The following is a 10,778-nucleotide window of genomic DNA, read 5'->3' on the forward strand; positions in this document are numbered from 1 at the left end:
TTTTTACTTTAATCGGAGCCCCGATCGAGAAAAAGAGTGAAAAAGAGCTAAAAACCCTAAAATTCAGCATTTTGTACTTGTGGCTCCCACTGTGGCTGGTGCCATGGACCCTGCCATAACGTGTCCTAGCTCAACTTCCCTCAACTTCCACGTTCCCCACTACTCCAACTAAGGTGCCACAGATTTGCCTTGTGGCGGGCACCACAAGAGGAAAAGTTTTCCCTCCAAAATTCAAACTGAAAGGCATCCTTGTCATTTCCATCATTTTACTTGCTTATAAATAGAAACTCGAATTCACTTGTTTAGGCACCCAAACATAGAGTAGAGGAAGATCCAGAGCAAAATTAGTTTCACTTAGGCATATATTCAGTATTTTAAAGTGGTAATCGCTTCACATTGGGGTGTTACCACAATTTGTGTAATCGAGTTTTGTGATCGAGTTTGTAATCGAGTTTGTAATCGAGTTTGGAGCACTTTGGAAGGAAGTTAATCCTGCCGCCATTTTCATTTCCGCTTTGCATTTTATTCAACCCTCCGATTGGAGCAGGTTTTTATTACTTTACCTTTATCTAATTTATTTTCCGCACTGTCTTTACTTTATTTATTTCCTACACTCGCTTTACTTTATTTATTTCCCGCACTCGCTTTACTTTGTTTATTTCTCGCACTCGCACTTTACTTTATTTATTTCCCGCACTCGCTTTACTTTATTTATTTCTCGCACTCGCTTTACTTTATTTATTTCTCGCACTCGCACTACTTTTATTTACTTTCCGCACTCGCACTACTTTTATTTACTTTCCGCACTCGCACTACTTTTATTTACTTTCCTCACTCGCACTACTTTTATTTAAATTAGTGCACTTTTACTTTACCATGTCTAACTAAATCTATAAGGTTAGAATGTAAGGATCGTAATTGAACCGATAATCCGTACAATTGTTCGTAGAAACACTTAAGGGCTATTTTAACTTTCAACTTAAGTTTTCCCGCACTTAATTTCCGTTGGGTAAGATCGAAAGCCGTCCAACGTCTATTTAAACTTAATTGTTTTTAACTATTTCAAAAACAGCGAAAGCGCTTTGTTTAGTTCATTAGGAGTTTTTAACTTAAGAAGAAAAGAGATTTTAAAACTATATTCGGACGCGTTTATAAGTTTAGAGTCTAGTTCGTGAGAACCTCTTTTGGTTAAGAAATCCAGGTTAAAGTACTTTTCAACTTAGTCAAGATACTATATTTCTTAAAAATAGGTTTACTACTCTAATGCAATGCGCGCCTTTTTATAAGTGACAATAAGAGGATTTGATTAGGGAGTACAACTCGGTTCTGAATACGCGAAAGCGACAATTCCCGTTAAATTTGTTCTTTTCAAAGTAGGAAACACTGCCCATAAGTAGTTCTATTAGCAAGTACTTGGATTATTAATTGATTATGTGAATTACATTCAAGTCTGTCTTTATTAATTGAACTTTATTTAACACTTTACTTTTCATTGCACACTCTAAAAACCCCTATTTTGATTACCTAAGATAAACACCATAACAATAGATAACGATAGATTGACACTTGGTCTCTGTGGATTCGACAATCTTTTATATTACTATGACGCGTTCGTATACTTGCGAAAAGCACACATCAACCTCCATAACAAACAAGGTACAACTATTCCAATTTTATATTTTTGCCTTAAGGCGTCATCACAGTTCATCAATCAACACCAAGCCATTAACAGGGAGAACCAGTTTACAAATTATACAATTTCATATATTCTCGCCTTATGGCATAACTATAGTTCATTCAATCAATTCGTTTTATCAAAAGGCATTAGCAGGGCTATCAAATCACGATCAATGGATCAAACACAATTATCCAAATTTCACTTTCTTACCTTATGGTGCGACCATCGATACTTAACAATAACAATAACAATAACATATCATATACATCATAATCAAAAGGAAAATAATATCATTTATTCACCTCAAAGGTTTTGCCCAAACGTTTTTGGCCACATACATCAAATACAAAGATAAAGGAAGGAAGAACGCATGAGGATAAGAACCTTTCACTATCCCCCTATTTAGCTACCCATACATGAATCACACCCCCCCCCCCCCCCCCCCCCCCCCCCCCCCTCTCTCTTACCTCGAATTTGTAGATTAAAACTTTTGGCCTTTTGAGATTCTTTCTCACTCTCAAAGATTCTTCCTAGGTTATGCCTCTTTGTCTCTTTTCCAAAATTCTTCATGTTCTCCCTCAAGTTTCCTTCAACTTATCTACTTATTTATCCTAATTTGATTCATTCTCCTCCCACCCCTCAATTCTTCTTACACCCCTACTTTTTCTATTTTTTAGAACACTATTTCCCATTATATCATTATTTAAATTAAATATTTCTCTAATTTAATTAAAATAAAATAATTCTAAATTTTTCTAATAAACTTAACCATCCCAACAAATTAATTAATTAAAACACTTAAATAATTATTTAAGATACCGTAACACCCTAAATAAAATGATTAAAAATAATAACGATAATAGTAAAATAATATTAGTACTATTAAAATAAAAATTAGGATATTACATCCTTCACATCATGGAGAAGATGCACTGGTAATGATCTATGCCAAGAGTTATTATCGACTTGCCATAACCTCGAAATCGTCACGATGGGGATTGTGATGGTGATGGATAATTGAGGCAAAGCGAAACTGAAAGGTTGATCGGAAACCTTTAGTATGATCTTGGAGGTAATTACCCACACTCTTCGATAATTCTAGCGTATATCTGATTTTGGGTATAGAATCATCCATTCGTGGAATTTTCATGGGAATGAGAAGTCCGTTAGGATATTCAAGGAATCAAAGTTGAAAAACTACTTGATTGGATCGAAAGAGGCGAATCTTTGAGAAGCACTAGTAGGCAGTTGATGTTCCACTAAGCTAGTTGCCTCCTGAGACGTACATAAACATTAGAGCGGGTGTATCGATATTCCCATATTACATGAGGCTTATTATGCCTTGATCCCATTTGTTTTATTTTATTTTTTAAACACGTGAGTGCTAGAACCTTGTAGAATCTTTTGTAGTCTTAGATGACCTTGAAATTGAGAAGACTTATGGTTTTAGTATGACTCCAATGACATGTTGTTATCTAATCCCATATTGTTGCTTATCTTTTCAGATGATCATGTTTCAAGAAAATAAAAAGACAAGATAGTTTGATGAATGTAAGACGACTTTCTTTTTATTCTAATTTTCACTACGCGTTCTTTGTATTTTTTGTTTTTGAACATATTGTATATATATGACTTCATATATTTATGTTAGTTGTATGCTACTTTGATGTATAATATCGCTATTTTAATATCTCAATGAGATGCATACAAAATAGAAGAAAATAGTTACTCCATATTAATAGAGAGAATCCTAAATATCTGGATACATACTTTGCAATTTTCAATTTATGACATTCATTTTCAATTTGATTAATAAATTAAATATTAAAAAGAGTATTAGATAAAAATGAATAATTTTTCATGCTATATAATTAACTTGTGCGTCTGCAGAGCGCACAGACTTTTAATTGGTTAATACACTTAAAATTTAGAAGATTGTAGAAAGTGAATAAAGAAAAAACTATATTTGAATATCCATGTAGTAAAACATTGGGAAATTGCTACAATACAACCATAGAGGGAAAGACTTCAAAGTCAAATTATAAAAAACATTTCCGTTGCCGGGACTTGAACCCGGGTCTCTCGGGTGAGAGCCGAGTATCCTGACCAACTAGACTACAACGGATTTGTTATTCTACTGATAAACTTATTTATAAAAACGTTAAAAACATAATAAGAATAATACATAAAAATCAGAAGAATCTTCAAACTGTTTTTTTTTTAATACAAATAACGCTTTAACTTTATATGGTAAAAAAATGTATCACTATTTTTGTTGCTGTGACAGTTTAATTTGTCAAATATTTTTTGAAATAAATGGTCATTGTGACGGGAGGTTTAAACCATTCTAAATGCAAGTAATTTTTTTTTTTATGGTAGTGAGAATTTGTGCGGTATATTTTGTCATATAAGTGATTTTGAATTTTAGCAGCTGTATACTTGTTTAATGTATGGAAATGTGGTATAATGTACTTATACAAATTTTATAAAATTAATTTATAAGTTTAGTAGGCATTAATTTATAAGTTTAGTAGGCAAATAATATAAAATTGATTTTTTTTCAATTGAAAAGTAAATGAAATAAGAGACGGGAAAATAAATATAAAAAATATAAGAGAAATATTCTTTTTATTTTTATTTTTGGTGGTGCCTTTCACATCTTTGAAAATCCGAAACTACCATTCAGACATTCGGAGATGCGTCTTTGAACGCATCCAAATTGTTGAGAATGTATCAAGTGTGAGTAGTGTGGGTAATAGTCACATATTGGTTGGAAATATGGAGATTTAAGCATTTATAAGTGAGACAACCCACTCACCTATAACCTTAAGGTTTTTGGTGAATATGTGGGGTGTTTCTCACAAAGGTGTTGCTCCAAAAAGAAGTCTCACAATGTTCAATGCTCCATGTAAGACCCCAATTTTGATCCTAAGATCCATCATGCTATTCTCATCACATGCATTAGCATTAGGATCACACCTTGGCATCCTCCTTAACCCTCATTCATTGGGTTTGTATTGGGAGAGATCACCAAACACTTTTGATTGTATCATACTTCATTTTTCATTATTTACTAACCAAAATACCAAAAATATGTCAATGTATAGTTTGTTGCTTTTGTAGGTAGTGTGTATGCTCACCCATGCTCTATCGAGCTCATATCTAGGGTTTAAGACCCTTAATGCAAGAAGATCAATCAAGAAATGGTTCACATTGACTCTAAGTATCATATATGGATCCCCATGACCTTCACATGTTATTTTGATCAAGAAATCATCAAGAGTTTGGAATTGGTTTGCCTTGAAAACCTTAATTCATCTGGGTATCTTGTGTGACTTCTTCAACAAGTTTCTTCAACAATTGATCAAATATTTCAAGAGATACTTCACCTTACATCATCTTATGAATATGTGATCCTCCATAAGTCCCAAAATTCAAGATAATGTCAAGCTAGCAAGTTGGTTCATGGTGGTTGACCAGAGAAAGTCAACTAGTCAAAACTGGGGTTCCCTAGACCTTATCTCTTACAAGTTGTGTCATATGAAAATGATTCCAAGATCAAAGTTACTTTAAATGACATTCCAAACAACTTTCATGTTGAGGTCAAGATCTAATTTTGCTTAGAAAGTCATTTTTTGTGGTAAAAGATTATAGGTCATTTTGTCTAAACCCTAGTTTGGAGGTCAACTCCTCAAGACCATAACTTGCTCAATTTTTATGATATGAAATCCATTCAAATTCCATGATCAAATTCAAGATGTCTACTTCAACTTTTATGTTTTGAGGAAGTGCAAATTCAACTTGCAAATGCATATTAGAAGAGGAAAGATTATAGGTCATTTTGGACCAATACCATTGAACAAGTGATTTTCCTCAACTTCTAAAATGAATAACTCCTTCATGCCAAATCCAAATGAGGTCAAATTGGTGACCAAATTGAAGAGTTTTGAAAGAGCTACAACTTTGAGGAAGGAACTTGTCTCATTTGAAATCCATAGAAAAAGTTATTCAAGATGGAAGAAGTGAACATTTGATTTGGGACTTAGAATTTTTTTAAATATGATTGGTTTCCCAAATTTCCACCTCAAAATTCATCATGATCGAAGCTTCAAATAAAAAAGTGTTAAACATGAAAGTTGTTCCCCTTAATCTCACCTTTCCACAACATCCAAGATCATCTCATTTGGACTAAAATTGAAGGACTTGCACATGGCTTCATTATGGGAAGTATTTTGGCTAGATTGAACTTCACATGATCATTTCCATTTGCATGCTTGCACATGATGGTTTCAACAGACTTTGTACACGATTTGGGATTGGATTGCATCACTCTTGAGGCCTAAATGACTGTCCATGCATCCATGCAAGGAAGTTGCTAATTTTGTCCAATTTTCAAGTGGTGCAAATATCAAACACATTGCCTATTTAAACAAGCTTAAGACTTCAGATTCATCATCAACACCTTGCCCAAGCTTTGCTAAACCATTGCAAACCCTCACTGCCATAGAATTTTCTGAGATTTCTCTTGAAATCGAGGTTAAACTTCACCATCTGTTTGGAAGTTCAAACTCCAGAAATTCACTTCCATTTTCATTCCATTTGGTTTCTGCAAGCAAAAGGAGGAGAAAGCAATCAAATCCAAATCAAGATCAAGTGAAATTGGATCAACTCGAAGGTGATTTTTCAGAAACTTCTCCTTTTCGGTTCTCTCTCAATTCTCCAATGTTCTTGTTGATTTTTGGTTGTCTGAAGGTCTGCCAATGTAGGCAACAAGATTGAGTTGCTTTGAGGTCAAATCGAAGCAACTCAGTTCATGATCCTCAAAATTCAACTCCCTGTATCTTCTCATATACTTGGAGTTAGACAAAATTGTGGCCAAATTCGAGCTCCTGAGCATTTTTTCTTTAAATCCATGTCTTGCTTTTTCATTTTGGTGATGGTTGAAGGTGGACCAGTCCGGTGAGGTCCACCGGAGAAGAAGACCAGAGCTCTGGCTCTGGCTCCGGTGATGTGTTGGAAGCATCTCAACCATATGATCCATTCAAATTTTTTAATCTTGTGCATTGGTTCTGATTACCACGCGTGCTGCTCAGTTGACTAGAGTCCATGTAGAAAGCGCGCTTTGGATCATCTAATATGCCACCTCAATTAATGAAGGAGATCAGATGGTTCACGTATTTTTGAATTTTCATTTTAATTGCTTTATTTTCATTAATTCATATTAATTTCATTATTGATCCAAAAAATATGGGACTTTCACAAAAAAAATTCAAATATTTTCCTCTTTCATTTTATGAAGTAAAATCATTTTTTGGATCAATGTTGATATTTTTCATGATTTAACTGTTTTTGTGTATATTTTTAATTGTTCAAAAATACTTCTGACTTTTCAAAAATAGTGAAATTTTTTCTCCAAGGTCCTTTGACCTTGTTTGACCTATGATAAATCTCTTGGCCATTTATTTGGTGTTTTGAAGAGGTTTTAGGTTTTTGATAAAACATAATTTAATTTAATGCATTTTTAATTGATTTTTAATTTGGTTAATTGAAAATAAATTGTGTTGAGCCATTTTTATTGACTTGTGAAGTTTGACTATTGTGTTTGGGCCTTGGTCAAGGTTGATTTGACTTTTGTTGGATTAAAATTATTGGATTTAGGGGATTGATGAAATGTACATTTCATCTCCCAAAATGAATGAATGATTTTAATTTGATAAAATTCCTCCCATGACCAATTTGTGTTTGTCTCATCTCCCCTCCCTCTTCATCTTTAATCCATTCCTATCCATTCCTCTCATTGGCCAATGACATCTCAATATTCTAAGGCTAATTGGTTCATGAACCAATACAAGTATGGATGAGATTAGGTCCACCTTTTGTTCATTTTCTTTTTGTGTGTGGTATGTTTTAAGAGTATGATTCATAATACCATATCTTTAACATGCATTAACACCAAAAAATTTATTGCCCGACCTCAGATAGTTGTGACTTCTACATAAGTCCAATTACGACTGCTTAACATAGCGCTAAATTTTGACACAAAAAGGCATAACATTCTAGTAAGTGAGATTGTAAGTCTCCCCCCTTTCATGGTATTGTATGGAAACTTGACCTTTTTTCCTTCCTTTGGAAGATGTCTTGGTTCAAGGATTCATGCTTGTGAATAGAGGGTGGAGTATTCTCCAAAGAATGACTTAAACAATTGAAAAGCAAAAATCCACTAACTTCTAATCAACTAACATTTGACTAACTTCTTAATTTCAAGTCATTTACTTTATGCACTTTAAATTCAAGCCATTTATCATTTGTCATTATACGTATCATTTAACTTGTTTATGTTTATGTCATTTTCACTTTGCTCATTTTAGCCATATATTGTGATTGTATATACTTGTTTGTGAATCTTGTTTGTTTTTGTGGTCTTAGGACCTTAAAATATCTAATAAACAACAAAAAACCCTTTAAAATGTTTGTGTGGACTGTTGGATTTGATATGAGCTTTGGACTTAGAATTAGGCAATATTCCCTGTGCAAAAGGACTTGGCCAATGCCAACATTTCTGAAACCAAGTCATTGTGATGTGAGCTTTCATATGATGCAAGTATTGGGATCCACTTGAGTTCATCTGCTACATGGTCTTGATGCAAATGTTACTTTGAACATGTGTCTAATGCCTTATTCGGAGCCATTCAAGGAGTATGTCATCTGATACATGGGGAAGATTATGAAGAAGACTATGAAATTTCTAGCTTGGATGTGGCTATTTTTATTTGATGCCTTGCTCTTCATCTTGCTTTCTTATTGATATTGCTTGATTTTAAAGTCCAAAAGGAAAAAAATGGGTTTCTATATGACATTCTTGTCTATTGGATTGTATCCCATTGGTCATATCTTTTCAACTCTTAACTTTTAAATTTTTGCTTAGGATTAGTCTCTTCATATCCTCCCATTTCTTAAATTTCAAATCTCTCCCTCTTTTCAAAACCTTCTTTGCTTATGATTTCTAAACTTAGTCTCTTTATTGCAAATTAGAAACCTTGGCCTTATGCCATTGCATTTTTACACTCTTTTCTTAATCAAATTTGTAAATGAATCTAACCATATTAGACTTAAAATTTCAAAAGAAAAAAAGAATTAACACTCATTCAAACTATTTAGGGCCTTTTGTGCCTCTTTTAAATTTAAATTTTTTGTTAAAAGCAATTAACTCACTTTGAAATTAATACCACGAACTACGAGGTTTTGATCCCTCATTTTTATGTTAGTACGTAGGCACAAGACCGAAGGTCTTGTCAAACACAAAAATATAATTAATGAATTCTTTTCTCATCCCCACACCCTATTTATTGCAAACATCATTTTATACCAAAAACACATACACAAATAAAAAGGGCTCCCTATGAGTACCTAGGACACTTTGGATGCTAACACCTTTCCTATGTGTAACCAACCCCCTTACCTGTAATCTCTGGAATTTTATTAGTTTTGATTTGAAAACTTCTTATCTTTGGGTTTTGTTCGTACTTTTCCTTTTTCCTTTGGAAACAATAAAAGCGCGGTGGCGACTCTGGTTTTATTGACGTTAAGTTTATCCATAGCTTAATGATCATGAATTTACCTCTACAGAAATTAAGTGGCGACTCTGCTGGGGAGTAGTCTCCAATGGGTTTAGCCTACTTTTTATGTGTATATAATTGTATATTTGATATTTGTATATTTGTATGTATGATATAATACGTATTTTATGCTTGGTGATCTCTGAGTGGTGAGATAAGTTCTAACCCGAACTTGAGTGCAATTAAGATAGGAGGATGGTATAGTCATGCTCGACTTGTATGGGGTAGTCCTTAACAAGTTGGCTTGAGATCCATCTACTTAGTGGAGACCCTTTTGGAGTTATGAATGTCACACAAGTTATTTATGGTTAGGCATTACTTTCTCTGATCTGGGGTCCGAGAAGCTGAGAACCGTAGAACATTTAACCCAACTTGGCCTATTTAGGATGTTGTGCAAAAACTGATCAAATGTAGACTTAATAATAGTTGTTATGCGATACTACACTCAGACGAGTTTCTCTTGAGAATTTTATGGGTTGATGAGTCAGTAATCCTAATATATAATATCTGATAGATGGAATTAAGACTCTGGGAACTTTTTAGAACATGATCTACATGTTTTTATCCTTAGTACACTCCCTTGGGATGGTTCTTAACTTGACTTCATGCTCGTGACTCACAACAAACCCTTGATTCTTGGTTGATCCAATCAAGTCTTGTCAATATCAATGGAACTTGGGTGTTGATAAGGTGAAAACCATAATCCACCAAAATGGATGATTGATCTTGACAATGAATTGATTCATCTCTTGACCTTTGTTTGTTTGCCTTGTGTGTGATCCCTTATTTGTGATTGTTGCATTCATGCATTCATGCGCATCATGAAATTCATCACACGAAAAATAACTTCAAGGAACTGAGGTTTTATTTGCAAATATTTTCAGACCATGGACTGTGGACGAAGGAACACTAAGAAGTACAGTTTCAGATGTCCCGACTTGAAAGATCTAAGGAAAATATCATCTTTTGTGTAGATCCCTTGGATTTTAAGCAACGTCATGGGAAGCTTCTGTCTGTGTTGACTGCTGATGTAGTTGAAGGACTCTTGAGTGTGTTGGTTCAGTTTTATGATCCTCTCTATCGTTGCTTCACTTTTCCTGATTATCAGTTTATGCCTACGTTGGAGGAGTATGCCCATCTCTTGGGGATACCTGTTTCTGACAAAGTTCCTTTTAGTGGATTGGAAGAGATTCCCATATCTCATATTATAGATGAAGCTCTTCATCTGAAGAAGTCTGAGATTGAGGCTCATTGGGTGAAGAAAGGAGGAATATTTGGGTTGACTTCTGAGTTCCTTATTGGGAAAGCTATTGCCTTTGCTCAAGTCGGTAGTGTGGATGCTTTCGAAGCCATTTTTGTGTTGCTCATCTATGGTTTGACTTTGTTCCCTAACATTGACGATTTTGTTGATGTTAACGCCATTAGAATATTCTTGATTGGGAATCATATGCCTACTCTGTTAGGTGATATGTACTTCTTTTTGC

The 10,778-nt window shown here is 34.1% G+C and overlaps 1 non-coding gene across 1 annotated transcript; it reads right to left on the reverse strand.

The window, feature by feature from the left end:
• Positions 1-3,730: 3,730 nt before the first annotated feature.
• TRNAE-CUC (transfer RNA glutamic acid (anticodon CUC)) lies at positions 3,731-3,803 on the reverse strand. Its single transcript has one exon. It is a non-coding gene; the product is annotated as a tRNA-Glu (tRNA).
• Between the last annotated feature and the right edge of the window lie 6,975 nt (positions 3,804-10,778).

The sequence above is a fragment of the Lathyrus oleraceus genome, chromosome 6 (genome assembly GCF_024323335.1).
Source record: "Lathyrus oleraceus cultivar Zhongwan6 chromosome 6, CAAS_Psat_ZW6_1.0, whole genome shotgun sequence".
Lineage (NCBI taxonomy): Eukaryota > Viridiplantae > Streptophyta > Magnoliopsida > Fabales > Fabaceae > Lathyrus > Lathyrus oleraceus.